General features: G+C 45.4%; 1 long non-coding RNA gene across 1 annotated transcript in view; it reads right to left on the bottom strand.

Annotated features, from left to right (window-relative positions):
* Nucleotides 1-3,539: 3,539 nt before the first annotated feature.
* Nucleotides 3,540-13,753, bottom strand: part of LOC115095389 — a 49,672-nt gene continuing 39,458 nt past the window's right edge. Inside the window, exons 2-3 of the long non-coding RNA XR_003857759.1 lie at nt 8,601-8,646; nt 3,540-3,613 (exon numbers count right to left, since the gene is read on the bottom strand). This is a non-coding gene — a long non-coding RNA (uncharacterized LOC115095389). The remainder of the gene's footprint in view (nt 3,614-8,600; nt 8,647-13,753) is intronic.

The raw sequence follows: 13,753 nt of genomic DNA, 5'->3' as shown, positions 1-13,753 counted from the left end.
GCAGCATTTAATATGAGATTTAGGCTGGCAAGAAGGCTCTTGATTTTCTGAAGGCATGATTCCCAATGATCGAGAGTTTTAGAGAGGGATTCTTTAAGGGGGATCACTATCTGGACATCGTCAGCGTAGAGAAAGTGTTTGAGATTTAGATTTGTTAGAAGCTGGCATAGCGGAAGGAGGTAAATATTGAAGAGCATGGGTGATAGGGCATAACCCTGAGGGACTCCTACAGGTGAGTCATGGCGGGGGGATTCTTTATTGTAGATTTTAACTTTGTAGCCTCTGTTGCTGAGGAAAGTTTTGAACCAAGTTATTGCTGTACCTGTTATACCAATGGTCGAGAGTTGGTTTATGAGGATGGAGTGGTTAACGGTGTCAAAAGCTGCCGAGAGGTCTAGAAGAATCAATAGGAATGATTGTCCTTTGTCGAGACCCAAAATGAGGTAGTCTGTCAACGATACTAGAAGCGATTCTGTGCTGGAGGCTTTGCGAAAGCCGTATTGAGAAGGGAATAGTAGTTTATTATCTTCGATATAGTCTGATATTTGGGTGTTCACTAATTTTTCCATGATCTTGGCTATGAATGGTAAGTTGGCGATCGGGCGGAAGTTGTTCGGGTCTGTAGGATCCAGGTTTGGCTTCTTTAGAAGTGGTTTGAGGGATGCCAGTTTGAGTACGTCAGGGTATATTCCTTGAGATAAAGAGCAGTTTATGATGTCCGCCAGTGTTTTGGAGATGGAGTCAGGGATTTTCAGGAGAAGTTTGCTAGGGATATGGTCTGAAGGATGAGAGGAGGGTTTCATTTTCTTTAGGATTGACTGGATCTCTGTTGCGGTGATAGGATCGAATGCTTCAAAACGTATGGATTTGTTGTTATTTAATTGATGAGTGCTTGAGTAAGGTGGGGTGGTAGTGGGCAGCTGTGTGAGGATATTAATTATTTTGTTTTGGAAGAACAGGGCTAGTTCTTCTGCTTTTGATTGAGCTTGATTACTGGGGATACCAACACGTCCAAATGACAACTATGGTTCACCATCGAACTCCGAAAACTGAAACAAAGCTTAAGACGGAAAGAGAACAAATGGCGTAAAGCCCCATGTACAAGCATACTCTCGGCATATAAACTGACCCTACATCATTACAAGACCTCCACCGCTAGATCTAAAAGGGACTTCTACTCATTTAAGATCCATGACCTGGTCTTCGACGCCAAAGCACTCTTTGCCTTTGTTTCTAATCTAACCCAGACATGTCAGTGAGTAGGCACAAGAAAGGCTTGAGAAACTGGGTTCCAGCTCTGAAACAGCTCCTCTTCCCTTCTCTCACGGCGACGAACGGACGACCAGGCCTGCACGATCGGCGCCGGAGACCCGCCGGGATAAGGCCTTTAATTTCTCCCTTACCCATGGCCGCCGCCGAAGCCGACCACAAGGCTTCCTCCATTCGGGTCCAGAGCTGTCCTCTTCTGCTCTCCTGAGCCTATCAGGAGAGTCAGTGACCATCAGCCAATCGGGGGACCACTCCTTGGACTTATTCCTGGACTTTGACCTTGCTCGCCTGACCTTGCTTGATTCTGGCTCTGTCCCTAGCTTTGTCATCACCAACGCTCTTCTGGTTCGCCTATCTCCAATCTGTTCCTAGCCTCGAATCCGATAGCTCCTCTGTGGGCACGCCAGACTCTGACACTCCCAGGAGACCCTGTGAGGCCCACCTAAGTCCCAGTGGCCTGGGTCTCTATGGGCTCCTCCTGGGGGGACCGCGGGTTTCCAGTGGAGAAGATCAACACTGCCTCTGTCTCCTCTCGTGCTCCGCCCCCTGTGGTTGGTCTCTGCACTGCCACAGGCCAGGGGTACATCCCCAAGCACAAAGGAAGTAAGCATTTTCCTATGCGAGATGCGCACATACATTGGTTAGCTTTGTAAAATACCTACCTCTTATGCATAAACTTGGGGTTATTATACACACATGTTGCAATTTTTTAACACATAAAATATATGTATGTAGTTTTCTAAAATATGTTAATAAATTATGTAGATCCCTGTGTTAAAAAATGTGTGTGTACTGAAACATATGTACATATTTTCAGAGCAGTAATGTATGGTATTATATAACTTGTGTGGATCCTGCAGCAAAGTTTATAAAATACAGATATAACTATGCATATACCTACTTATGAGTGCATGTGCTGAGTTAAGCAATAAACACACTATTGAAAATTATCCTCCCCAAGTGATATTGTATTTTCATACCGTAAAATTGCATTTTTCTTTTATCCTTGTGATTGTACTATATTTTTTATTATTGCGAAATTGCATTTATGTATATTTTATTTTTTGAGACTGTTCACTGCCTTGAGCATTTTTAATGGAAAGGAGGTTTATGAATTAGATCAAATAAACAAAAAAAACAAATAAATTGTCATAGTCAATGTTTGAAAGAGATCATTATGTTTGCGGTCGATGCTGTCAGTGCACTGTAGCAAGTTCTATTCATTTTTCAACCAAATTATTTCCAGGTAGTTTGGCAACTTGCCTTCTTATTTTCACCTAACAGACAAAATAGATGAGCTCAGAAGTGTGAAAACATATTACCATCTAACAGCATTTCCAAAGGAGCGGTGGTTAGCTGACTAAATGAGTAGCAAATGTGTTAGGATGGACACAGATGGTGCAGGAAGCCTCATGTTTTATTAGCACAATACAATTGCATCTTCCAGTTCCATAGACAGAAAATGCTACAAGTTTATCATTCCCATTAAACAACCCCAAATTCCAAGTGGAATATTATTTTCTTTTATGATATGCTGTTTTGAAACATAAATGTTATGTGGTTAGTTTGTTGTTTTTTTTCCACAGCAGAAATGGCTTGATGATTGTCAGGTTAATCTATCAATATTATAAACTTGTAGGGGCTGGCCTGCAGTTTACAAATAAATGCCAAGTACTGACAACTAGACTGTCGAGTTCTTTCTTTATTCATGGTTTGCATTTTACAAAATCAGTAGATGAGTTACAAAGCAATAAGTGATCACAGACACAGTAGTCTGAAGTTTGAATGGTCAGTAGTAAAGTAATATATAAGGGTACTTCCTAGAATTTGGGTCGGTAACTTACAGCACACATGACATCAAAGGCACTCGAGATGATTTTTTTTAATTTACTTTTTATAAAATCCAAAGCACACATCAAAACAAGAACAAGCATAATCATCAACAGCAAGAAAAGCATTCAAACAGAATCATAGCCAAAAGCATATTCCAACCACAGATTAAGCATTTCCATGAACCCCAACTCCCTATCCCTCACATCCCCAACCACCCTCCCACTATTACCCACCACCCCTAAAACCCCCAAAGAGCTCTGAAGAAGTCCAAACCCACCTTGCAGATGATGATCCAAACATCATCTCAAAATGTGCGCCTTACAGCCAGTTAGAAATTTAAGAACTTGACTTCAAAGCCACCCAAAATTTACTTTGTAACTTTGCAGATAAAAGTTTCATTTCAATCCAACTACTCACTTCAAAAAATCCTGACAATTGGGGGTTCCACTCTTCTCCAATGTTGCAGCGAGACCCGATGACCAACTGCAAATAACTTCTTGAGGACAAGTAACTGCTTACCCAATAAGGTTAGAAGGAGCACAGAAAAACACATTCAGCCTAGGATCATCAGGAGTAGTTATTCCAAATATATCTTGTTCAATATGCAATAGTAACCCAAAAGGCCTTAAGAACAGAGCACAAATATAAGACAAGAAACAACAAACCCTTTTCTCCACACTGTTGCCAGCAAAGATCAGTTTTGGTAAGGTCTATCACTTTAAGGCGAAGCAGAGTAATATACTATAAGCTCTCATAACACTATCCTGGTACTTTATAATGCTCAAAGAGCAAAAGTACTTCAATGTATTCTCCATAATCTGATCCCATTCTTCAGGTTAAACCTCAATACCCACTTCCCTATCCCATTCTTTCACAACCTTAACCTTCTGAAGGTATTTAGCCCATTGTGGAGCTTTTTAAATTTTCCCACTCCACCCTCTAGAAGGTGCAGTACAGAAAACCTTTGGGGTAGATTTTGAAAAACTGCGCGATCGCGTACTTTTGTTTGCGCAGCAGGCGTAAACAAAAGTACGCTGGATTTTATAAGATACGCACGTAGCCGCGCGTATCTTCTAAAATCCTGGATCGGCGCACGCAAGGCTGCCGATTTTGGGCAGCCGGCTGCGCCGAGCCACGCAGCCTGCCTCCGTTCCCTCCGAGGCCGCTCCGAAATCAGAGCGGCCTCGGAGGGAATGCTCTTTCACCCTCCCCTCACCTTCCCCTCCCTTCCTCTACCTAACCCACCCCCCCGGCCCTATCTAAACCCCCCCCCCACCTTTATCCATGGATTTACGCCTCCCGGAGGGAGACGTAAATCCACGCGCGCAGCGGGCTGCTGGCGTGCCGAGACCGGACCCGGGGGCGGTTCCGGAGGGTGCGGCCATGCCCCCGGAACGCCCCGGCCTGAAACCACGCCCCCGGGCCCGCCCCCGAAATGCCGCGCCCCGCCCCCAAAACGCTGCGTCATTCGGCCCCGCCCCCGACACGCCCACTTCCGAAAACCCCGGGACCTATGCGCGTCCCGGGGTTCTGCGCGCGCCAACGGCCTATGGAAAATAGGCGCGCAACGCCCTGCTCGCGTAAATCCGGGCGGATTTACGCGAGCAGGGCTTTGAAAATCCGCCCGTTTTTCTTCACTAGTGATGCAGCCCTAAAGAGAAGAGCACCCCCCAATACCCCTAGTAGCCAATCGTCATAACTGAAATAAATCAAAAATGGGGACACCTTACAAAGGAAACTTACCGCTAGATTCATCAAACAGTATTACTAATGCATTTTTGAGAGAGAGAGAGAGAGAGAGAGAGACAGACTCTCTACAAGACCCTCATAGAGAAGTATTTATTAGGGATGTGCAGAAGGAAAAAATGTGTTTCATTTTCGTTTCCATTTCGCTGGGACCCAAATTTGTTTTATTAGTTTCATAGGGGGAAAAAACAATTTGTTCATTAGTTTCATTCGTTTTGCCATTAAAGTCAATGGGGAAGTATTTGCAGCCTATTTTGGCTGCAGAATTGGGGTTTTCTTATCAATTCTGATGAAACCTCTGGGGAAAAATCATCAGAATGAGAAAAGAGCTCCAAGGTACTTAGACTGTGGCAAAGTGGCACCAAAGTGGCATGAATAGCCTAAGGCACTGTAAAGGGGCAAAGGGGTACCAGGAATGGCAAGAGTGCTTTAACAGAGGTGCAAAGCAGCAGCGAGAGTGTCAAAAACACACCACAGCTTCAAAAGAGAGCACCGATAACAGTTGCATGAACCCTCGAATGCAGCACGACAGATAAAGTGGCAAGCAAGTGGCATCAACATCCTACAGCACAATGAAGGGGGACATAGCAAGCAGAATGGGTATAAGAAAAAACCACAAAGTGCCGATAAAGGGACAAAGCAGCAGAAAGACTAGCATCAACACACTGAGGAATCATGATAGTGGCAAGAACACCACAAGGAGTAGAATCGTCTGGTGTATGGCAGCAAGGCAGAGTGGCAGAAAGTTGATAGGGGCAAGACAGGCTGGCAGAGTGGAGATAGTCAGGTCGCTGTGCTGTTGATAGGGGAAAGACAAGGAGGCAAGACAAGACTAAGCTCAGCATTTATTTTATTTATTTATTTATTTATTTATTTAAGGTCTCTTTTATACCGACATCCGTTGACACATCGCATCGGTTTACAAAAAACAAAAACATTTGGGCAGAGCCCTTACATATAACAGCGGAACAAGATTAACTTTTGGGCGGGGCCCTTACATATAACCAATAGAGTACATTAAACAGGGGGGTGAAAACTAGCTATAAATATAACTCAATATGAGTAAACCAACTATATACACAGATAGGAGAGTTCAAAGTACAAAAAACAGCAGGCAAATTCTTAGTCTTATAGCTTTTATATAGCTTAGTCTTATAGCTTTTATATACCGAAGTTCAAGTAACAGGGTTACTTATCTGTTCGGTTTACATTCAACAAGCACGCGAACAATGACAACAATTGTCTTACATTGAACAGGGAATCGAACAACTTGGATGAACATAACTTGGAAGAACCAGAGAAATAAAGAGGAGTAGTAGCTGGACTTGTGGGGTATCAAGCCTGCAGGTAGGGGAGGGATGGCTGAAGGGGGGGAGGAGGGAAAGGTGAAACTATCGCTTTATTAATAAATGGGAAGTATACTTAGGGGAAGGCCCTGGGTGATGGCAGTCCAAGAAGCTGTGGAGGGTCCGTGATGTTATGGGAAAGCTTGGCAGAACAGAAAAGTCTTTAGTCTTTTTTTAAACGTGTTTGGACATTGTTCCAGCCTGAGGTCCGGTGGGAGCGAATTCCACTGTTTGGGGCCGGCCGTGGAAAGAGCTCTTTTTCTTAAAGAGGTTTTAATAGATGGAGCCTGTAGGGTACCTCTTTGAGCTAGTCTAAGCGGGCGGGAAGAGGTGTGAAGTTGAAGAGGCATTTTGAGGTCCAGCGGTGTGATGTTGTGAATGGCTTTATGGATGACTGATAAGAATTTATAGAGTATTCTAAATTTGACTGGGAGCCACTGGAGATTCTTTAGAATTGGTGTTATATGGTCTCTTTTGTTGGACTTTGTAAGAATCCTAGCAGTTGCATTTTGTAACAGCTGTAGAGGCTTTAGGGAGTTGTCTGGAAGGCCGTGAAGAAGTGAATTACAATAATCGATTTTTGAGAAAATGATTGATTGTAAAACTGATCTGAAATCATAGAAGTGTTGGAGGGGTCTTAGTCTTTTTAAAACTTGGAATTTATAGTAGCACTCTTTTACCGTGTTGTTGATGAAACCTGTGTAGCTCAGTTGGTTATCCATGACAACACCTAGGTTTCTGACCCTAGGGGAAAAGGTTGGAAGCATCATAGAATGTGAAATGTTTAGCGGAAGGTTGCCATCCTGTGTGATCAGCGGCGTGACTGTTAACTGGGGCGTACTGTCCACCTGACCCATCTTGAAACACGAACCAAGGAGTCTAAAATGCGTGCTAGGACCTGAAACATGATGAACTATGCCTGGGTGGGGTGGAGCATTGCTGCTGTGCACTGGGCCAATACAAGGGTATTGGGCACCCTAAGCAAACCTTACAGCCTGACGCCCTCCAACCACCTCCCGATACACAATTTTAAATTATGCATTTATAACATATTTTACATGAAATGTGACATTCTGAGGTAAACATAATATACACATTGTGATAATTTCATGCACTGTTGTGATGCCAACAAGAAAACTTTGCATCCTGGAATTCATATGGCATCATACCTATTGTGATATATTTCGGCATGGTCCTCCCGTATCAACACAGTACTATCTTCCAACACTCAAAGAATAACAACCCTACCTATGAAAAAGAATACCACAAATATTACACCAGAATCTAAAATATCAATACACCTCCTATCAGGAAAACAGAACAGTCCAAGCTACTACAGATCCCTACAGAGAAACCACATGTTAAAAGAATGCTTCATCTCAGTCTTTGCATGCAGAACACAAACCCTCACCAAATACAGAATAAAGCCACATAAAGTATAAATAGAAATGTGCAGACAAAAACTGAACTCACAATTTATGAGAGATAAGAACATCTAGCTCCTGGTTCCAACATCAAGCCAAGTCCTGCAAATCATCTGGTGCCTCGATGCCCCTGATAGCCTTGGTCAGGGAGGCACAAGGCACCTTCTTCCCAGGCGGTAGTAAGAAAAACTTATCTAACCACTGAGTATTAAGTGATTGGGACCTTTTTAATAAATCACATTCAATGAAATGTCTAACTTGTAGGTACACAAAGAACTCCCTGTGACATAAGTCAAACTCTGATCTAAGGTCAATAAAAGAGCAAATCACCCCCGTATCATCCTGGAGATACTGACGCAGAGAAACCAACCCTTTTTGAGCCAAACTTAAAAATATTGATTTCCCCAATCCCGGGAAGAATCTCAGTTGACCCACAATGGGTTTTGTCCAATTCCAAATAATGTTTCAGTTTAAGCTAAACTGGTAATATTTGTAATACATAGTCATCTAAGCAGATCCATCATTTTAAATAATTGGATCCTACGGCTGATGGAAAGGGGTAATGTCTGCCATTCTGTCAATTTCTGCTTGGTCCTTAATAGCAGGGGAAGAATATTACTATTAAAAATATTTGATATATCAACCGATATCTTAATCCTGAGATATCTCAGTTTCAACCCAAAGCAAGGGAAAGAACTCCGGCCATTGCATTTTCATATTCCCTAGGACATCCAGAGCCTATGACTTGTTGAGATTTATTTTGAGGCCTGAGAAAACACCAAATTGTTTCTGTAGGGCCATAACTTTCTGTAATGAGGGGACAGGATCAATCATAAAAACTAAGACATCATTGGCAAATGCCGTTATCTTAAACAATTCTCCCTCCACCTCAAATCCATGAATCTCCAGATCTTTTGTTATTTTCCACAATAGAGGATCTAAAGAGAGAATATATAGGAGCAGGAAGAGCAGACAGCCTTACCTGGTGCATCTTTTAAGGTCAAATTCTTGGGACATACAGCCGTTAGCTAAAATAAAAGAACATGGTTCAATAATAGTAGAGAGATATTTTGTAGAGTATCACCTTCAAACCCGTATCTATGCAGTGCTGAGAATAAGTATCACCAGGCCACCTGGTCAAATGCCTTTTCAACATCAAAACCCACCACCAATGCTTGTGTTTTGTAGAATTGACTCTGGGCCATAGCTTTCCATAATCTTACTATATTTTACTTGCTGTCCATTCCTGTGTAAAATCCGCTTGTTTTGAGAGATTAAGGTTGGAAGCACTGAGTTTAATTTGGTAGCCAGAATTTTAGCAAAGAGTTTTAGGTCAAAATTCAAAAGGGATATTGGCCTATATGAAACCGGTTGTAACGGATCTCCCCCCCACCCCCACCCCGCCCCTTTAGGAGATCCATGATATATGCCCGTTTGGCTTCCCTAGGAAAGGAACCTTGGTGCAAGGCCTCGGAAAAGAAATCCTTGACAGTGACTCCCAGATCCTCATTCAGAATCTTGTAAAAATCAGCATTGAACCCATCAGAGCCTGGTGTCTTATATAAGGGGCTGGATTTGATTCCCTCCATAATTTCTGCCAAGGTGAACGGTCTATTTAACCAAGACAATTGTTATTCCATTACCTTCAGCAAAGATAACCCTTGAAAAAAGCAGTCCTCTGCTTCATTAGCCCCAGCCACAACTTCCTTACAATACAACTGTTCATAAAAAGATCTAAATATTTTGCATATATTCTCAGCCGATGACCATCTTATCCCTCCCATCTCATCCCTCCTATCTCATTCAGGGCCTCAATATAAGTATGCCCCTGTTTAATCTTTGTCACAACACTTCTCTCAAACAATTAGGATGGTGGTATCAGTCGTATAAATAACCAGAAAAATAAACACTGATGTACCACACTAAATCAAACTCAAATATGTACACCCTGGGTGCAACAAACAGAATTTTTTCTCTCATTGATTAGACCTCATACATAGGCGCCTTATAATGCTAAATAGCATGGTAATAAATGCGCCAAAAAGTATAATCATAGGTCAAGTAATGAAAATTTTTGTATGCTTCAGTGCAAAACTTGAACAACAATTAGTAAAAATTAAAATAAGTCATATGCATAATTTTCTTCAATTTTTCCAAAGGATATTACTTAGCTTAATAGCTTGGTAGCGCGAAGAAATGCCATACTCCCATCGTGTAAGAGACTCAAATTGTTAAAGCCCGACACAGACCAGTGTTTCGGTTGTGCCTTCGTCAGGGGGTCGAAATAAGTTGTTGTGAAACAGCTTTGCTTGCCGACCTGCCAGTAGAGGAGGAAACCCACAGGTCCCCACCATCAGGAGGCAAGGCCGGATGGGAAGCAGAGGCAGGTGGGAGTTTTGCCAGAACCAGCCCTCGCTCCCTGCAGGTTGAGCCCTTGGGTGCCGGGGCCAGCTGGTCTTAGGTGGACCTCTGTGTGGCTGGTCCCGGAGAGTGGCCGAGGTTGGGTCTTGGGTCTGAGGAGACTAGAGCTGGAGCTGACAGGCGAAATGACAACCTAGTCCTGTCTGTGGTCAGAGAAGACAATGGTCAAGTCCGGTCCGAGGTCAGAGGTATGCGGCAGAAGGCAATGGTCAACTCCCATCCAAGGTCAGAGGCAGGCAGCAGAAAGCAATGAGGTCAAAGACGGGTCCGAAGGGGCCAGAGTTGGAGATGTTAGGCTCATGTCCGCCACTGAGGTGTGAAGAGGAGGCAGCTGAGCTGGGATGTAGAAGCCGGGACTTCTGAGGCCGGAGCCTCCGATGCAGGGCCGTGGAGGCCGGGCCCTCTGAAACAGGAAGGCTGAGATCAGGACCTCCAAATCAGGAACGCTGAGGCAGGAACACTGAACAGGAACCTCTGAAGCAGACATGCTGAAACAGGATCCAGAGAACTTGTTGCCAAGTCAGTCAGCTGTAGCTAGAGGCGGTCTTTAAGTAGGCCGGGAGGTCTGACATTATCACAAGGCCCAGATCGCTTTTTCCCACCATTGGCCCTTTAAACATATATATATAGAAGGGAGTGGGCAGTGGAGTGCCTCAGGGATCTGTACTGGGACACTTACTTTTCAATATATTTATAAATGATCTGGAAAGAAATATGACGAGTGAGGTAATCAAATTTGCAGATGATACAAAATTGTTCAGAGTAGTTAAATCACATGCAGATTGTGATAAATTGCAGGAAGACCTTGTGAGGCTGGAAAATTGGGCATCTAAATGGCAGATGAAATTTAATGTGGACAAGTGCAAGGTGATGCATATAGGGAAAATAACCCATGCTATAGTTACACAATGTTAGGTTCCATATTAGGTGCTACTACCCAAGAAAGAGATCTAGGCGTCATAGTGGATAACACATTGAAATCATTGGTTCAGTGTGCTGCGGTAGTCAAAAAAGCAAACAGAATGTTGGGAATTATTAGAAAGGGAATGGTTAATAAAACGGAAATTGTCATAATGCCTCTGTATCACTCCATGGTGAGACCACACCTTGAATATTGTGTACAATTCTGGTCGCCGCATCTCAAAAAAGATATAATTGCGATAGAGAAGGTACAGAGAAGGGCTACCAAAATGATAAGGGGAATGGAACAACTCCCCTATGAGGAAAGACTAAAGAGGTTAGGACTTTTCAGCTTGGAGAAGAGACAACTGAGGGGGGATATGATAGAGGTGTTTAAAATCATGAGAGGTCTAGAACGGGTAGGTGTGAATCGTTTTTTTACTCTTTCGGATAATAGAAAGACTAGGGGGCACTCCATGAAGTTAGCATGTGGCACATTTAAAACTAATCGGAGAAAGTTCTTTTTCACGCAACGCACAATTAAACTCTGGAATTTGTTGCCAGAGGATGTGGTTAGTGCAGTTAGTATAGCTGTGTTTAAAAAAAGGATTAGATAAGTTCTTGGACGAGAAGTTCATTATCTGCTATCAGATAATAACCACCGCTATTACTAGCAACGGTAACATGGAATAGACTTAGAGGCGGATTTTAAAAGGCGCGCGAATAGCCTACTTTTGTTTGCGCTCCAGGCGCAAACAAAAGTACGCTGGATTTTAGTAGATACGCGCGGAGCCGCGCGTATCTGCTAAAAACCTGGATCGGCGCGCGCAAGGCTATCGATTTTGTATAGCTGGCGCGCGCCGAGCCGCGCAGCCTACCCCCGTTCCCTCCAAGGCCGCTCCGAAATCGGAGCGGCCTCGGAGGGAACTTTCCTTTGCCCTCCCCTCACCTTCCCCTCCCTTCCCCTACCTAACCCACCCACCCGGCCCTGTCTAAAACCCCCCCTTACCTTTGTCGGGGGATTTACGCCTCCCAGAGGGAGGCGTAAATCCCCGCACGCGAGCGGGCCTCCTGCACGCCGGGCCGCGACCTGGGGGCGGGTACGGAGGGCGCGGCCACGCCCCCGGACCACCCCGGGCCGTAGCCACGCCCCCGTACCCGCCCCCAAAATGCTGCCGACACGCTCCCGAAACGCCGCGACGACCGGGGCCGCCCCCCGACACGCCCCCCTCGGAGAACCCCGGGACTTACGCGAGTCCCGGGGCTCTGCGCGCGCCGGGAGGCCTATGTAAAATAGGCTTCCCGGCGCGCAGGGCCCTGCTCGCGTAAATCCGCCCGGTTTTGGGCGGATTTACGCGAGCAGGGCTCTGAAAATCCGCCCCTTAGTGTTTGGGTACTTGCCAGGTTCTTATGGCCTGGATTGGCCACTGTTGGAAACAGGATGCTGGGCTTGATGGACCCTTGGTCTGACCCAGTATGACATGTTCTTATGTTCTTAGAAACAGAAATGACGGCAGAAGAAGACCAAACGGCCCATCCAGTCTGCCCAGCAAGCTTTCGCACATTTTTTTTTCTCTCACATACTTATCTGTTTCTCTTGGTTCATAGTAACTTTTTTTATTCTATTTCCCTTCCATCCCCGCCATTAATGTAGAGAGCAGTGTTGGAACTGCATCCAAGTGAAATAGCTTAATTAGTTAGGGGTATTAACCACCGCAATAGGAGCCAAGGTGGCACGCATGCGCGCCTAGGGAAGGCCCGGATGGGAGCAGTGGTCGGCAGCTCTCGGCCGCCCTGCGAGCTGCAGGAGGGCTGGAACAGGAGAGGAGCAGCGGCAGCAACTCGCTGCAGTGGCAAGGATGCTGGAAGCCAGAGGGAGCGAGGGGCTGCGGATGAGTGGTGCCGGTCATGGTTTGCTGCGGCCGGCGAGTGTAACATCTGAGAACATTTTGGGTCCTATTTCTGTTTTATGAATCTTAGAGAAACTAGCATCAGAAACCAAAATATAGTCAATCCGGGACATGGATTCATGTGCTCTCGAAATGTCTGTAAAATCTTTTTCTTCTGGGTGCATGACCCTCCACACATCAAGGAGTAGGAAGTGTTTACACAGAAAAGGTATGCACTGATTATGCCCCATTTTTGGGATGGGCACTCAGATTCGCCTATCCATGGTGGGATCAGCTACATAATTGAAGTCCCCAGCTAATACTACGGTCCCCGTAGCATGAATGGTCAAATCTTTCAATAGTTCCTCAAAAAACTGGTGGGAATATATATTAGGGCTGTAAGTGCTACATCCCTAATGGCCTGGCTACATACTTTCCCCATTATAAACACATAGGGGTGGATTTTAAAAGGCGCGTGAATAGCCTACTTTTGTTTGCGCTCCAGGCGCAAACAAAAGTACGCTGGATTTTAGTAGATACGCGCGGAGCCGCGCGTATCTGCTAAAATCCTGGATCGGCGCGCGCAAGGCTATGGATTTTGTATAGCCGGCGTGCGCCGAGCCGCGCAGCCTACCCCCGTTCCCTCCAAGGCCGCTCCGAAATCGGAGCGGCCTCGGAGGGAACTTTCCTTTGCCCTCCCCTCACCTTCCCCTCCCTTCCCCTACCTAACCCACCCGCCCGACCCTTTGTCGGGGGATTTACGCCTCCCAGAGGGAGGCGTAAATCCCCGCGCGCCAGCGGGCCTCCTGCGCGCCGGGCCGCGACCTGGGGGCGGCCACGCCCCCGGACCGCCCCGGGCCGTAGCCGTAGCCACGCCCCCGTACCCGCCCCCAAAACGCTGCCGACACGCCCCCGAAACGCCGCG

Source organism: Rhinatrema bivittatum, chromosome 7 (assembly GCF_901001135.1).
Source record: "Rhinatrema bivittatum chromosome 7, aRhiBiv1.1, whole genome shotgun sequence".
Taxonomy (NCBI): domain Eukaryota; kingdom Metazoa; phylum Chordata; class Amphibia; order Gymnophiona; family Rhinatrematidae; genus Rhinatrema; species Rhinatrema bivittatum.
This window is presented reverse-complemented; position numbering and strand designations above follow the sequence as displayed.